This window comes from Hylobates moloch, unplaced genomic scaffold, assembly GCF_009828535.3.
Source record: "Hylobates moloch isolate HMO894 unplaced genomic scaffold, HMol_V3 SCAFFOLD_1, whole genome shotgun sequence".
NCBI classification, from domain to species: Eukaryota; Metazoa; Chordata; class Mammalia; order Primates; family Hylobatidae; genus Hylobates; species Hylobates moloch.
Window position 1 is genome coordinate 167,694,800 of NW_026652276.1, and position 18,203 is coordinate 167,713,002.

The window sequence follows — 18,203 nt, forward strand, 5'->3', positions numbered from 1 at the left end:
GGACATTGGCATCTGTTTTTTCTCAGTTGATCTTTTGTTTGTTTGGTTTTGGTTTTTGGTTTGTTTTTGTTTTTGTCAGACAGACATTTCCATTACTCAGGCTAGAATGCAATGGTGAGATCGTAGCTCACTGCAGCCTGAACTCCTGGGCTGAAGCAATCCTCCTGCCATAGCCTCCCAAGTAGCTGAAACTACAGGTGCACACTACCACACCAAGCTAACTTTTTAATTTTTTTGTAGAGACAGGGTCTCGCTATGTTGCCCAGGCTAATCTCAAACTCCTGGGCCTAAGCAGTTCTCCTGGCTCAGCCTCCCAAAGTGCTGGGATTTCTTTTTTTTTTTTTTTCTGAGTCAGAGTCTCGCTCTGTTGCCCAGGCTGGAGTGCAGTGGTGTGATCTCAGCTCACCACAACCTCCGCCTTCCGGGTTCAAGCAATTCTCCTGCCTCAGCCTCCCGAGTAGCTGGGATTACAGGCATGCACCACCACGCCTGGCTAAGTTTTGTATTTTTAGTAGAGATGGGGTTTCATGTTGGTCAGGCTGGTCTCAAACTCCTGACCTTGTGATACGCCCACCTCGGCCTCCCACATGCTGGGATTACAGGCGTTAGCCACTGCACCCAGCCATGCTGGGATTTCAGGCATGTGCCACCACCCCTGGCTCACTTGATCTTAAGTTGCAAAATCACATTCATTAATTCCATAGGTGTGGATGGGGAATGGGAGTGGGATATGAGTAGTCATATATTTGCCTTCCATGGCGCCTCAGGAAGCAGTGCCTCAACTAGATTTAAGGAAGTACTGTAGTACTGAGAGGTCTTGAGGCCAAGAGACACCATCTGCTTATTTCATTTTATTTATTCGATGTTATGAAAGACAGTCCCTGGCAACAAGACATCTAGTTACTAGCCATGTGACGTGAGCAAGTCACTTGACTTTTCTGAGCCCTAGTTTTCTTATCCATAAAACAAGGATTAAAATATGCAAGTCAAGTGAGTTAAAATGTAGAAAGTATTTTGTAGGCAGTTCAGCATTCTATGATATAAAGGATGAAGATTCTTCTCTTGTGTATTTTCTAGTTACGTCCATGTACTTTTCAACTGGTCATAGAACTATACCAAGGGTCTGACCAGTAATAATACTGGCATATCAAAATTGCCTAAAGTGATGTCAGCTAGATTTTGCATGGAGCCTTTAATGGCCCGCCAAAATCACTTGATCTACTTGGTGTCCCTAAAGGCCTTTCTTCCTTCTGGTTTGGGCCTTTGTTAACTATAAAATGCCTTTTTTGCATTTCCTTCTCTTTCTTGCTGATGATATAATAGTTACTTCTTGAAATACTATTGAAAATCTTCAGATTCTCTGGAAAGCCAAATTCTGTAACCTGTTATCTGTAAAAGTTCTGAGTATAGAACATGCAGTATGCCATTAGAACACACAATAAGTTTAGAGAGTTAATTTTAAGAATTTTCCATTGTGTATTGAAACACTTAAAAGTGAAAGCCCTGGGAATAATATAGTATATTACCATCTGTGCATTTTCCCTCAATTCTTTCTTGATGGTAGCTGATGAAATTGAAATGGTAATTTTTAAAATGTTCTAATATTTGATGTATTTAAAATACATCACCTTTTATTGGCCTGCTTTATATGGGAACAAGAAAGCCTACCTAGCAAAGAAATACAGCCTAGTTTTATATCTTATTTATTCTGTAAGTCCTTGTGCAGCAGAATGTTAATGTGGACACACAGCTTGTAGATAATTGAAAATCTAGAAAGGGAGAATGAGATACATAGAGAAATAGCCACCACATAAGGCAGTTTATGACAAATACAGTGTAAGTGTTACAAATGACAAAAGCCACAGGAATTCAGAGGAGGGAAAAATAAGGACTGGTTTCCTAAAGAAAGTGGCAATTTTTTTAGAATCTTGAAGATGTTACTCTGAGGCGTGAGTGACACAAGCCAGCAGAAGCCAGGGATTTGAAGTCTTGCTCAAGATTTGCTGGTTTCCACTTGGGGAAAAACACCATTAGGCTGGGTACATCTGGAGAGATGAGTGCAAGAAGCCAGTTATTAAGCAGGAGAGAAGTGGACTTGATTGTGGAGGCACTGTGTTTCAAACTCAAATTAGGCGGCTCTTGGGTGAGTGGCTGATACCATCGTTGTGTTTTCAGCTGATTAATCTGGTAGCAGCGTGCTCGTTTAGGAGAAATTACAACAGGAGATCAGTCAAAAAGAATGGTCCTGTGGTTTGGGAATGAAATAATCAGGGCCTATACCTGGAGTGGGGCAATGATGATTAATTGGAAGGAAATGAGAAATTGAGAAGACTTGACAGGACTTGGTTACTCATTGTCCGGAGTAAAGGAAAAGCAGAAATAGGTAAGTTAATTATCAGTTTGGGGAAGGTGATTATATAGTTTAGTCTTGTTGAATTTGGCCTGGAATAGGAAGTTATATCTCAGGGCACTGCAATAACTTGCGGCTGCAACTTCTGAGCCCCACGTAACCTTTGAGGAGTCATGGAATCTAGGAGAGGTGCCAAAATACTAGAAGTGAGAAATGTTCTGTGCTTTTTTAAAGATAGGAAAAAGATGGATTCTACAAAATACAATCCAGCAAAATTGATACTGATTTTAGGTTATTAAAATAGTAAGTTATGAGCATATAGAAAAATAACTGGTTAAGAAGTATGAAAAAATGCCCAAATCTCACTACAATAAGAGAAATGAAAAGCAAAATGATAGTAAATATTTCCCCCATCAAATTGAGGCAAGCAAAAAAAATTAAAAGTTTTATAATGTCAGGTGTTGGTGAGACTGTTAAGAAATGGATAGTCTCATACACCAACTGTTGGGATTATCAATTGGAACAGATTGAGTATCTCTTATCTGAAATGCTTAGGACCAGAACTGTGTTTTGGATTTTGTATTTTTTCAGATTTTGGAATATTTGCATATATATAAAATGAGACATCTTTGGGATATGTCCCAAGTCTAAACACAAAATTATTTTTCATTTATGCTTTATACACATAGCCTGAAGGTAATTTTATACAATATTTATAATTCTGTGCATGAAGCAAAGTTTGTGTTAAGTACTTACACGTGGAATTTTCCACTTGTGACATCACTTTGGCATTCAAGAGGTTTTAGATTTTGGAGCATTTTGGATTTTGGATTTTCAGATTAGGGATGCTTTGCCTTTAAAGCATTTTGGAGGTAATCTGGAAGTATCCTTCAATATTAAAAATACATATGTTCAGCGACTGAGCCTTCTCACTTCTCAGAAAAATCCTGGTACAAGCGCAAAAGGAGGCATGAATAAGAAAATTTGCTGTAGCATTAATTATAATGGAAAAAATGGAAGTAATCTAAGTTCATTAGTAGAGGGATGGCTGAATAGACTGCTATGTATAGAATACTATGTGACAATTAAAAAGAATGACATAGATCTATAAGAAATTATCTTTAAGGCACAGTGTTGAGTGGGGGTGAAAGCCATTTTTAGGACTGTAGGTACAGTCTGGTTGGTTCCATTTATCTGAAGTACATGTATATCTCATATAATTCACAGAACCAAACCTGGAAGAATATACAACAAACTGATAATAGGGACTACCTCTTTGGAAGAGACTAAGATTAGGATAGGTGATAAGTTTGCCAGACTTAGCAAATAAAAATAGATAGTGCCTAGTTAAATTTTCATTCTTTTGCTGTATATTCAGTGTTTATTGGATGGCTGGATTGATAAATATAGTGTGAAGCAGATTTGGGGCCCAAAGTGAAAAAGCAGCAGACTTGTCAGTAACACAGTTTCCTGGAAATAGTGGCTATATTTAAAATTTTTTCACGGAAAGTTATTTTCAAACTCAAATACTCTACCCTCAACCTTATCTAATTTAATCTTTATCATATCCTGTGAAGATAAATCTTATTTTATTAAAGAGGTTCAAAGAGCGAAGTACCACATTTGATCAGTTCTAAGATGCCCATTTTTTCCCATTTTGCCCATTTTGAAAAGAGAACACATTTTGAAGTCACTGTTCGCAGGCATCAGTCCTGATCCAGTGGTGATTGCCTGCACACGTGCCTGAAACTTGCAGAGTTACTCAATGGCAGGCATGAAAATCCTAGAGGTCATAGTAGAGTTCTACTGCTCTGTCATCAGTGCCCTTCATGGGACAGAAGACAAAATTGTGTGGAAAACACAGACATCTAACAACTCTGAGTAGAAAAGGATGTGAAAGGGCAGGACTCTGAATGTGAAGAAATTCTTGGAATACCTTCATCAAATTATTTCACTTCAAATTTAATTTTTAATGTATGTTCAAGAATGATATAGATAAAATCAAAATATGAAGAAGTCTGCAAGAGCCCTTTTAATGGGCATAATTAAAACTTCCAAATGATAAGAAATTGTGTCATATCATAGTTTGACAGTCATTTGTCTTTCTTAGTAGTACATTAAGATTTAGATTCGATAAAATGGACATGTTAATTAGCTCCATTTAATCATTCCACAATTTATACATTTATCAAAACATCACATTGCACCCCATGAATGTTTTTATAGTTATTATTTGTCAATTAAAAATAAAATACACAAAATTACCCAAGGTCGCCCAGCGAGAAAGGTAAGTTAGAACCATAAAGCCTATACCTTGAGTCTCTTGCAGTGTGCTATAGAGTGAAAGGAAGAGGACTATACACTTGTTGTCTTACTTACAAACTTTCCACTCTTCGTGTTTCAAGAAATTGAGAACTGTCCAGGGAGTTGGCAGTGATAAAAATGTTACATATTTAACATTACTTGGAGAAATTTGGATTCTTCCAAATGCTGTAAAATAATAATATGTACATTCATATAATAGTTTTACTTTTCAAAGCAGTTATACACATGCATATACCTGATTAATAGTGTATGAGAGAAACGTAGTATCCTCCCATTTACCAATGAGGAAACTGATATAAGTGGAAATTAGGTAAAGTACTACTAAGAAGCAGCAGCAGATCCCAAAGGAAAACTGAGGTCTCTGATATGGTTTGGCTGTGTCCCCACCCAAACCTCACCTTGAATTGTAGCTCCTATAATTCCCATGTGTTGTGAGAAAGACCCGTTGGGAGTTAAGTGAATCATGGGGGCAGTTTCCCTCATACTGTTCTAGTGGTAATGAATAAATCTCATGAGATCTGATGATTTTATAAGAGGAAGCCCCTTTTGCTTGGCTCTCATTCTCTCTTCACTGCTGCCATGTAACATGTGACTTTGCTCTTCTGCCTTCCGCCATGATTGTGAGGCCTCCCCAGCCATGTGGAACTGTGAGTCCATTAAACCTCTTACTCTTTGTAAGTTACCCAGTCTCTGATATGTCTTTATTAGCAGTGTGAGAACAGACTAATACAGTCTCTGTGCCAGTCCATGAAACGTCTAATGATTAGCCTGCCAGGGAGGTCCTGAATAGCATACCTGTACTGAAATAACTTCCCAGATTTGGACGAATATTGGAAAGACAAGGATTTTTTTTTTAGTTGCAGAATAAGAGATGTAGAATAAAGTGAGTGCACTAATCTCAAGCATACAGTTTGATGATGTTTTACTAGTGTAACCATCCAGATCAAGATACAGAACATTCCAGTCTTCCTCATGCCTTCCCCAGTCTATAACTCCCTCCCCTAGATGTAATCACTACACTGACTTATTTCATATAAAAAGTATGTGCTTTTTGTGTATAGCTTCTTTTACTGAGCATCTTATCTGTGAGATGAATTTTTGTTCCTCTCTCTGCCAAAATGTTTCCCAAGTGGATAGACCATTTGTGTTTCACCATCAGTGTATGTGACTGCTCTCCATCTTTGTCAAATCTTGATATAGTCAGTTTAAACCATTGTAATGGTATCTTATTGTGCTTTTAATTTTCAATTCACTGATGATTAATGAGGTTAACCTTTTTACAAGCTACTAGACTTTGGGTTTCCCCTTTTGTGAAGTGCCTGTTCACATCTTTAACCCATTTTTAAATATTGGATTGTATGTCTTTTTCTAATTGAGTTGATGGAGTTCTTTCTTTTTTGAGACAGAATTTCGCTCTTGTGTGTCTTTTTCTAGTTGAGTTGCTGGAGTTCTTTTTTTATTATTATTTTTATTTTATTTATTTATTTATTTATTTATTTTGAGACAGAATTTCGCTTTTGTCGCCCAGGCTGGAGTGCAATGCCACGATCTTGGCCCGTGGCAACCTCTGCCTCCCTGGTTCAAGCGATTCTCCTGCCTCAGCCTCTCGAGTAGCTGAGATTACAGGCACCTGCCACCACGCCCAGCTAATTTTTGTATTTTTAGTAGAGATGGGGTTTCACCATGTTGGCCAGACTGGTCTCGAACTCAGAGTAGCAGGAGTTCTTTATATATTGTGAGTATAAGTCCTTTGGCAGATACATGCAGTGCAAAAATCTCCCAGAATGTAGGGATTTGAATGGGATCCTTCCCCTCTCTCTTCACCTAGATAGAGCAGCAAACTAATGGTCTTATATCACCTGGACCTCTCTTCTATCTGAGCACTTAAAAAAATATAGAGAGACAAAATGCTTCCCTACTGCCTTTTAGCCTGTTTTAGCAATTGATAATATGGAACTCAAACATCCCATACTTGTACATTTTAAGTCTCCAGTAAAATATTTTTAATTGCAAACTAAATATATGTTACGGATAATGAAGCCTCATAGCTAGGCTTTTAAATGTTAAACACTTTCAATTTCCAGCATGCATTTTATCTTCCAAAAAAGTACAAAAAGGGTGTGTGTGTGTGTGTGTGTGTGTGTGTGTGTATAAATTTTATACATATAAAATTTTAACTGGTAAATTCAGAAAAAAAAGTTTACAAACTTTAAAGAAGAAAAACAATTTGTTTAGCTTACCATTGCTGAATGAAGAGTCTAATTTTGTGTGTAGAGGTTGTATGTGTATGTGTATTTTGGGATGAGTGTAAACACTGTATTCCTCTTAGATATCTAGTTAAAGTACAAAATAAAAACAAACTACATTCAAATACAAGTGTTAAAGAAACACCAGATAGCATTGGTGAGCCTGATACCTCTTGGCAAACCAGCAAGTGTCATGTCTGACACTCCGAGATGACCCCAAAATCTGTGCTAAAAAGTTGCCTGCTTACAGCCTTAGCAGATAAAAACCTTCAGAAGACATTTTTGAAAGGTGCTGTGTGCTGATTTTGACAAACATAACAGAAGAACAGAAGCAGAGATTGGAAATATTCAAGGAAAGAAAGTACAATTTCTGTTTCAAAAGAAACTTCTTGCTTAGGGTATTTACCTTGGTTATTTTGCCTTTAAACTTTTGATTAAGCTTTTCACTCTCAACCTAAGGAAAGTTCAAGTTGTTCTGAGAGGATATTATTGATTTAGTTTTCATTCTAAAATATTTTAAACGAACTGAGTAAATCTTAAAAACAACCCAGTACTTATTTGTATCATTGTTTGTCTCTAAAACGGTTCATTTTATTGTCTGTCAGCACCACTTCTAGCTTTTACTTTTCCAATAATTTTATGCTTTAAATATTAAAAGCATAAAACTTATTGAGCACCTATTCTTCCCTAGAATCTGTCAGGAAGTGGCAGTTAATAAAAACAAAACAAAAAAAAACCTGAATAACTTGTACTTACTATCTTCAAGTAGCTATAGTCTGTTGAGGACATAAAACAGTACTGTTTAACTATAATTTAGAAAGTTATATGCCATTACTTAGAAAACTCTGAAGTGCTATGCCGTCTGTTTGTGTGGAATATTTTTTAAATAGTCCTTAGAGGATTTATTTCACAAATTTTACCAGAGACTTACTACATTTTTTTATTTTCTAAAGACTGCTGGCTACTAACTTAAAAAGTAGAGTTGATTAAAAGAAACATTGATATATATGTATAATTTTAACTGGGAAATTCGGGAGAATCCAAAAAGTAAAAATCACCCATAATCCTACCATTTTCAACACCTGACAGAGGTAACAATCTTTAACTGTAGCTATATCTCTTTCCAAACATTTTTATATATATTCAGACTAAAGTTGCCAGATTTAGCAAATAAAATAAGGACATTGAGTTAAATTTGAATTTCGAAGAAACAACAAATAATTTATTATTTAAATATGTCCCACATATTGCATGGGACACACTTAAACTAAAAAAGTATTTGTTGTTTATCAGAAATGCAAATTTACCTTAGTGTCCTCTGTTTTATCTGGCCATCCTGATGCAAACATAGCCACACATACATAAACATGTACATATATCTCTTGTTTTGTCAAAATAGAATCAAGCTGTATGTATCACTCTAAGCCTTACTCCTTTCTCTGTCGATTTATCTAGTTTACATGTTAGAATTACCCATGTTCTTTCTAATTGCTGCTTGATATTATACAGAGAGACACATCATCATTTATTTAACTATTCCTTTAATTGTGGATATTTTAGCTGTCTTCGTTTTTTTACTCTTTCAAACAAAATAGCACTGAATGTCTTTGTATTGACTCATTGTAAACTTGTTGGTTTTGTAGACCGAATTCCTAGAAGTTGAATTACAAGGTTGTAGCATATTTTTAAAGCAGCATTTGGTCATTCCTTTCATACTTAGTGCCTGAGGCTGGAGACTTGAGGAGTTGCAGAGGGGCCAGGTGTACCTGGGCACGAGGTGAGGAGGAGCTTAGGCTTCTGATGGAATGAGCCTTGTGTGTGTTAGGCACCTTTCTGGCTTCTCAAATTCGGTTTCCCGCCTTCACTGTTCGCTCCATGAGATGAGGCATCCTTGTTCTCCAGCCTGCCACACAAGTTGGCTCATGATACAAATGTAGAATGAGTGAGTGAATATGAATTTATTCAAGGAGTTGCTGAGAAAAATAAATGAAATAATATATGCAGAGTACCTGGGAAAAAAATAAAGCGAAATGCCTAGGATGCTCCTTTATTTTTCTCATCCCACCCCCATTTCCAGTTACTTTCTTAGCATCAAGAGGCTGTAATCTAGGGAGGGTGACATTACAGCTAGAGTAAAGTGGAATAAGTTCTGTGCCAGAACTATGCTCAGAGCGTTGTGGGATTATACGAGGCGGGCACATAACCTGTGCCTGTAAGAAGAATTTCCCAGGACGTGGCCAAAAGTTACTTAAAGTAAGCCTTGAAAGACAGGTTGAAAGGAGCCAGACAGACAAGATGTGTATGTTGGAAGATGTGTGTATATCGGGGGATAGGACAATGGAGCAAGCATTCCAGAAGGGAATAGCATTGCAACAGAACAAAGGTATAATAGAGCATGTTACCCTCAGAGCATAGTAACAGGGATGTAGGAACAGCTGGAAATTAATCCAGAGATAGTTAGGAAGCAGACATTAAAGTGCTTCAGGTAGCAATAAAAGTTTTACCTTTGTCTTATAGTGAACAGTGGGGGACTTCTGCATGACTCAGATTTACCTTTTAGGAATATCACTTAGGGCTAGGCATGGTGGCTCACACCTGTAATCCCAGTACTGTGGGAGGCCAAGACAGGAGAGTTACTTGAGCCCAGGTGTTTAGACCAGCCTGGGCAACATAGCAAGACTCTGTCTCTACAAAAATAAAAATAAAACATTAACTGAGCATAGTGGCATGTGCCTATAGTCCCAGCTACTATAGCTGAGGAAGGAGCATTGCTTGTGCCCAGGAGTTTAAAGCTGCAGTGAGCTTCACCATTGCACTCCATCCAGCGTGGGCAACAGAGTGAGATCCTGTCTCAAAAAACATACATAAATAAATACCACTTAGTACATTGGAGAAAAGATTAAAGATGCAAAAATCTAAAGACAGGAGTTCTTTGTGTCGGAACACCATTGTAGTAATCCAGGCAAGAGATACTGACTATTTGACAAGGGCCATGGAGATGGGAGAAAAGGGCTTATTTGAAAGGTAATGTAGGAACTATAATTACCATGACTTAGTGACTCGTTAGATATGTGTTTGGGAGGAGAGAAAGAATCTAAAATGTCTGTCGGATTTCTGAACTGATCATTTGGGTGGATCGTGGTACCGTTATACCAGGTAAGAAATACAGATGGAAGGACAGGTTTTGATGGGAGTAAAGAAACTGTATTGTTATTTTGGAACAGAGGGAGATTACAGTTACCATGGACTATTCTAAAAAACATAGCAGGAAGCATGTGTACATTTGCACATGCAGAAGTTTGCACATCTGGAGCTTGGGAGAGCAGCCCCAGCTGCCTTATGACTTGGGATGCCTCAGAATGTGACTAAATGTTGAAGCCACGAATGAGTGGGAGGTGAGGGGTGGCGGCAGAATTTAAAATTTAAGATACTCCTGAGAAGTATAATTGCAAAGGTAATTATGGAAACACAAACAAATGGTGAATGTTTTTGGTAGCCATTATAGACAACAGCAAAGGGAGCTTACTAGAGACCCAGAGAAGGCAGTACCGAAAGCCCAGATGAAGTCAGAGACCATGATGTGTAACCACTTCAGACTTGTTATGAACATTTTCTCTCAGCAGTCTTAATTGTAGAGATATGCAAATTGTTCTGAGATTAGGCCTTAGAGGACCAGTATAAGAAAAAATGGAAGCCAGTTTTTGGTGCCTGGAAAAAGAACAATACCAAAAGCTGACTGGGGGTTTTAGGTGGGCCAGGAAAAGTTTGAAGGCAAGAGGCACATGTTTAAGAAAACAACTAGTTCAAGAAGTTACAGAACCCTGTATTTTAGACAGGGGTATCCCTAAACCAGAGTAGCACTGAATGCATAAATGTACCTGTACTCTATTATGCTGAACACTAAGAGTTTCCCATCTATAGGGATGCCCATGTTTCCCTGGGCAGTTCCTATTGTGATACCAATTTTTTTTTTTTTTCAGAGACGGAGTTTTGCCCCTGTTGCCCAGGCTGGAGTGCAGTGGCACGGTCTTGGCTCACTGCAACCTCCACCTCCAGGGTTCAAGCGATTCTCCTGCCTCAGCCTCCCCAGTAGCTGGGATTACAGGCATGCACCACCACACCCAGCTAATTTTGTGTTTTTAGTAGAGACAGGATTTTACCATGTTGGTCAGGCTATTCTCAAACTCCTGATCTCAGATGATCTACCTACCACGGCCTCCCAGAGTGCTGGGATTACAGGCGTGAGCCACTGTGCTGGCCTGTGATACCAATTTTAACATTAGCTGGATAAATTCTTCTTTGTAAGAGTCATTAGATCGTTAACCCAGTTCTCAGTTTTGCCTCGGTGGGTAGCTCTTCAGTTCCATTTGGCCTGAAGATCCCCCTTCCTCTGCGCCTCCATGCTTTTCCTGACTAGTTGTGACCACCCCCATCCTCTTCCTCCAGCAGATTGAAGAAGTTGTTAGTGAGGAATACATGGTCCTCCTTCCACTGGAGATACATTGGCTACCTCTATCATAACTGACTTTAGTTTAAAAAGTCAGTCCTTGCAACAACACAAAATAAAAAATGTTGAAGTCCCACCTCTATGGAGTCCCCATAAGCAGCTGTGCATGCAGCTCTACCCAAAACAGATAATATGCACAGATGTGTTTATGGGAAGGAGGCACAAGGGCTTTCAGTGTGTTGTTTTCAGTTTCTCACCACTGCAAGGGTTTCTTTTCTTTTTCAAGGAGGTACATTGTGGTAAGCAGTGTTTTATGACCCATAATAAAAACCCTTGTAAAGACCATTTTTTGACCAAATGAAGCCAAGTGTTCTTTTCAGAGTCCTTGTTTGCTCCTCTCCCCCTCTCTGTATTGGAATGCACACAGTTCAGCATTAATGGATAACATAAGGAAATAATGTCACAAATTCTAGTTCTTATTTGTTAAGTTGAGAAAGCAACCAGAGTTAACTATGTAAGAAAGTTCATTTGTAATGTTTTTCCCTTTTTGGTAGTAGCTTCAGAATATATATTTTGATTAAGTAGAATGGTATGTTTCATGCTTATAGTATATGGTTTTTATCCTATAAAAGCACCCAAGGACAGTTTCAGGAAATCTCAACAGTCAGAGAGGCCTACAGAAAAATCTGTCCAGGTATGGGGAAAAAGCAACTTAAAACCATTTTAGCAAGTTAGGTCATTTACGAAAAGAAACATGTAATACATTCAATGAATAATAACAGATGATTTCTAAGGACCTAGACTTTCAAAATTAAGAACAGACCACACAACATTTGATTTAATTAAAACAATAGATATTTTAAGGATTATATTATAAGTTGTGTTTGTTGGTCCTAATAGAGTGTTAGGGAAGATAGACGGCTATCCACATACTAACCGGGGAAAATTCAGTGGATCTGAACTTATAGTATTACCAGAGCCTCATCTTCATTTAGTAGCACCAGTGCTGAACCCATTACCCAAACTGGGAGGTTTACACGTTGTTTACCCAAACTGGGAGGTTTACACATTATTTTTAGTTCTTGTAGCCACCCTACAAGAAAGTTTTGTCCCCATTTTACAGATGAAGAAACGAAGATTAGATGCTATCAGAGGGAAGATTAAATAACAGGCCCAAGATGACACAGTGTGCAACCTGGAAATGTAGCGGAGCTCTCCAAAGATGGGCCATTAAAATTGAACTGTGAGAACAAATATTAACATATCACATTTGTCTCTTGAATTGCTTTTCCCCTTGCTTTTTGTTTCAATATTCTAGTTTAGACCTTCTCTATCATATGTTAAGAATAGTATCATAGCCTCCTTACACCACCTCCCATCCATTATGTATGCCAAAATGTCAATAATAGCATGCCATTGTTTTACACATTTTTACTACTTACCCACTGAATATAAGATCAAACACTATAGACTTCCTGTGTCCACCAGCAATAAATCCCTTTGCAGCATGGTCCCATTTAGCAGTGTGCCCTCTTTAGGACCCTGCCTGCTGGAGCTATACCTGGTGTACAAACACGTAAGCACTTCCTCCTCTACTCCTCTACTAGTGTCCTCTATGACAGATGCTTCCCCACACCAAAACTAATACCAGCCTTCCTCCCAGATTGGCTTAGATGCTGCTCCCTCCTTGGTGCTTACTCAGTGCCTAGCGCTCTTGTGCCATTTGTGGTCCTAGGCACATACTGACATGAAGTATGTAGGTACATACTCTTTTCTCCCTGCTAAAGTAAGAGCTCCCTGGGACACTCTATTCAGGTGCTTCTGTGTAACATCACCTGACACAATGCCTTACACATAGTAGGGGCTTCATAGTTCTTTTGAATAAGTGGTAGCAATTTATTATGTGTATGAACTTTACAATAAATAAAGTGCTTAAGCATAATATCCTATGTCATATATATAACCATCATACACATAATTATATATAAATATATATTACATAATCTATAATATGATATCTTGTTTAAATCTTTTTGTGGGGTTATTTTCTCAAAAATAGATGTGAAAAGCAAGGCCCACAAAAGTTGCAAGTGACCTGTCTTAGATTATCTAACTTGCAAGTACAAATTTGGATCCAAAGCTTTTAGCTCAAAACCCAGTGATCTTTCTTTTAAATCATACTGCCTTCAAAAATGGAAATTTACATCTCATGTGTAAGTGACTCACTTAGGTTTATACGTACTCAAAAGAAACCTTTTTTATACTTTTATGCCTCCACTTGGCAGTCAATGAATTCTTAGTGAATAACCAATAAGCCACAATGCAGGATTATGGCCTTTTTGCTAAAGAAAGACTCAGGAATCAGTTTAATCAGTGAGAATGTTCTATAACTCCTGTACACAAAGCCAAGAGCAAAGGCCACTATAATTCATCTTAATGCATATCTATAGACTATTGGGTGATTCATCCAATCAAGTACAACCAAAAGATTTCTGTGTATAACGTGCCTTGTTGGATTCTTGGAGAAATAAAGATGCATTGCATTCCTGTTCCTCAAGGAATTTGCAGTCTCGCTGAATAGTGCTTGACAGTTTAAAAAACAAATCAAGTATGTAATATAAAATAATCAAATGTCTAGCTTCTCTCCACAGTTCTATGACAGAAGCAGGGCAGGATTTATTCTGGTTTTGATAAATGAAAAACTGAGGCTCCAAAAAGTTGGGACTTCATAGACACTGGGGACTACTAGAGTAGCGGGGAAGAGCTGAAAAACTACCTATTGAATACCATGCTCACTACCTGGGTGATGGAATCATTTACACCCTTAGACATACAAAGGTATGTAATATACCTTTGTAACAAACCTGCACATATACCCCCTGATTCTAAAATAAAAGTTGACAAAAGTAAAAAATGAAATAAAAAATCTGTACTATTACAAAAAAAAAATAAGAAGGAAGGTGGAACTTGCTTAATCAACTAACTAGTGGCTGAGTTGAATGGAACTTAGTAACACTGGAGAAAGAGACTGTACTTTGAGAAACTCTGATATGATCATATGAAATTAAAGTAGTATTAGTGGATTTGGCCAATAGTCCACTTCTGCATCCAAGTGAAGACTCAGGCAAAGTGATTTGATCCATGGAATACTTCTCTTAGAGATGGGAGAGGATAAGGTACTTAAGCTAGTCCTACCCCGAGCTGTGGAACAATGTGCTGAAATCCATGTCTCTTGACCCCTGGGCAAGTTGCTTCTGAAAGAGATGGTAAGATAGGAAACATCCTTCATTGTTTTTGTTCAATGCGTCAGTGTTCATTATAGGCATGGGAGTTTTATATTTCTAAAATAATGAGCCCAAAGTCTCAACACATATGAACATGTTTTAATGGCTAATAGGTACGAATACTGATTTATATGCCATGCCTCTTTTGTCCCTATCCCATAATCCAAACCTGCTCTTTCTGATTCCCCTGGAGTTTTATCGCATTCCTCCTAAGAGGAGTCAGTGAGTTCTTTTTAAGCTAATGGCCTTTATAGATTTCATGGTCATTTTTAGTTTTGTTTGGGCCCTCACTTCTTTATGAAAACTCATTGAGCATTTATTGACACCCATTAGTACAATGTGGTGGGAGGCCAATAAATCTAGAGGAAGAGCGATTTAAGCAGGACCCTCCCAGGAGATGGGGCCATGGGGCAGTAAATGAGTAAAGATGGCAGAAATCCACAGAGTACCAGGAGGCAGGGCCAGAGAGCTAGGTGGGCTTTGGCTGAGGGGGCTGAAGCAGGAGAATTATCTGATAGGATCAGGTTTACACTTTTAAGGGTTCAGTCTAGACAGAGTACAAGATGGATTTGAGGACTGAGATCAGTGGGGAAAGGCTAGGTAATGGTACATGTGAGGAAGGAGAAGGCAGACCAGACCCGCTATAGTGGGAGCCTCAGAGGTGTAGGAATTGTATTTAAAAAGACACGACTTTACTGAGGAGCCCAGAACAAGACTTGAGTAAATGAAGAAAAGGAAAGACAATATTGTAAAGGTATCTGTTATCCCCAAATCAATTTATCAATTTTTAAAAATCATTGAAAATACTAAAAGGATTTTTGGAAGGTGTGGGCACTCAATAAAACGGTTCTGAAGTCAGTTCATAATCATAACATATAAGAATATCCAAGAATGCCAGACACGATGGTGCACACCTGTAGTCCCAGCTATTTGGCAGGCTGAGGTGGGAAAATAACTTGAGGCCAGGAATTTGAGGCCAACCTGGGTAACATAGACCAGCCTCTAAAAATAAATAAATACTTATTTTTATTTTCAAAAAATATTCAGGAATGTTTTATAAAGAGTGGAAAGAGAAAACTTTCCCTGCAGATATTAAAATTTACTCTAAATATTTAATAAATAAAGGAGAGAGGTACTCTAAACAGAGCCAGAGACAAAAGAGCGAAAGTCCAGAAAATAACTTCAAGTAATTTAGAACATGAGAAATAGTGGCATTTAAAATTGGTGGGTAATTTAATGACTGCTTAAACCCTTTTGTTAATCATAGAATATAAATAGAAATAGAATAATGTAGAACCATTAAAAATTAAGCTGTACATCTACACTGCCAATAGATCTACATGCAAATGAGTTCAGTATACAGTGTGATGTGAAAAAGACAGTTACAAAATTGTATGCACTCGCATTCTTTATAAAACAGAGACTAGCCATCTGCATGAGTATTATGTAGATGGCAAAAGTGGGATGAGGTTAAAGAAGTCAAAGTTCTGAAGCTAATATTAGCTGGGCATCCTAGGGATGTTGGAGTCCTGCAGGAAGATGTTGAGTGTGGGGTAGATAGGATGAGCCATAGCCCCTGAGGAATATAGAGAGTTGACAGTAAATGATAGTGATGGCAAAGGCGATACTTTAAACATTAATGGAAGGAGGTACACACCTCAAAGAGAAAAGGATAACCACCCGAAAGGGATAATTGCCAACAAGAAAAGAATGTTGGTACAGGCCCCATTGGGTCTGTACCTCACCCTGGGGTGAATCATGGTGGCTATAAATGAAAGATAATGTTCATAACATATTTAAGTTAATATAATTTTAATTAAGTTGGATTTGTTAGAATAATTTTCAGCTGCAAATTACAGAACACTCAATGAGAAGCGGATCCAGATAAAGGCATTATTATATACATAACTACAAGGCTGGAGGCAGGCAGCCCTAAAGTTGATGCAGCTGTTCATTGATGTCATCAAAGACCCAGACTCTTTCCCTGTTTACACTCTGGCCTTTTATGTGTACAGATGATGTTTCAAGATGGTTGCTACAGCTGCAAGTTGACCCTCCAAAGTGGTAGCATTCTGTGTAAGACGTGGGTGAGGAATGGGAGATGAGGAAGTACAGCAGAGAGCATTCTACTGTGCACCTCTTATCAAGGAGGAAAATGCTTCCTGAAACTCTCTAGCCAATTTGCCCATACAGGACTGGGTGTCATGTTCATCCCTGGATCAATTCCTAGCCAAAGGAAATGTGATTGCCTTCATTGGCCTGGACCAGGTCTTCATGGCTGACAACCAACAGTGTCTTCTATATCACACAAATAATTATCTGTTCTACTCTTGTGGAAAACCAGCTTCTCTAAGCATTACCTCATTTGAAGAGGAAGGAAGTACAGAGTGAGGGGAAAATTCTCAAAAGAGGGAATTGAGAGGAAGAATGTGGAAAGATAAAGTATTTTGTCCAATTGCAGCCATTAGAAAGCTTATTAAAATTTCTTCTTCTGTTTTTGAGAGCTGTTGCCCAGGCTGGGGTGTAGTGGTGTAATCACAGCTCACTGCAGCCTCAACCTCCCAGGCTCAAGTGATCTTCCCACCTAGGCCTCCCGAGTAGCTGGGGCCACAGGCATGAGCCACCATGCCTAATTTTTTGTTTTTTGTAGAGACAGGGTCTCCCTATGTTGCCCAGGCTGGTCTCAAACTCCTGGGCTCAAGTGATCCTCCCACTTCAGCCACCCAAAGTGCTAGGGTTACAGGTGTGGGCCACCACACCTGGCCTAAAATTTCATTATAGAAAAGTATGTGTTGAAATGGGGAAACATTCACAGCACATTGTAAAATGTTTTTAAAAGCCTCACAAAACAATGTGTATAGAATGATAGCCACTTGGGTCATTACCCAACAACCTAGGAACTTGGGCTTCATGTTTTCTTACTTCTTTACCCAGTGCTGATTTTTATCTCCTGCTCTGAAGAAATTATGTTTAGCATTGCATATTTGCAGTTTCAGTTCCTGATGATTTTCCACAGTGGGTTAAAAATAGCCATTATGATGAGGTAATGATTTATTCTTTCATATTGTTCATTTAAGTCATTACATTGTTCTTCAAACACCAACATTTTCAGGCTTGGTGGAAATGACTTACTATCTTTTTTTTTATTATTTCTAGTTAGTTAAGACTGATTCTTTACCTTCTCAGCATTATCATCACTTCCAGGAATGAATAAAAAGTGGGTTCTGTTCTCATTTCAGAATACATATTTGACTTAAAATTTACATGCAATGCCACTTTATTACACTTTTATCCAGTTGCTTAGAAGCAGTAAAAATTAGAAGCCAGTGTTTCCATTTAGGGCCCATGCCTTTGTGTCTCCTGAGGGGCCTCGAGGTGATGTGTGCCTAACTCATCATGCACAATGGCAAAGAGATGGGCACTATGGCACTGCTGGACTATGCTTTGCTGTGCAACAAAGCTCATGTGTGACTCTTTTAGCTTGCCAGTTAATGGCTTGCTTTGAATTCGCCCATTACAACTTTCCAGGTGATCTGGAAGTTTTAAGGAAT

The 18,203-nt window shown here is 38.3% G+C and overlaps 1 protein-coding gene across 2 annotated transcripts in view; it reads left to right on the forward strand.

Annotated features, from left to right (window-relative positions):
• CDK6 (cyclin dependent kinase 6) overlaps positions 1 to 18,203 on the forward strand; it is a 233,703-nt gene that overhangs the window by 84,524 nt on the left and 130,976 nt on the right. The window lies entirely within an intron of this gene.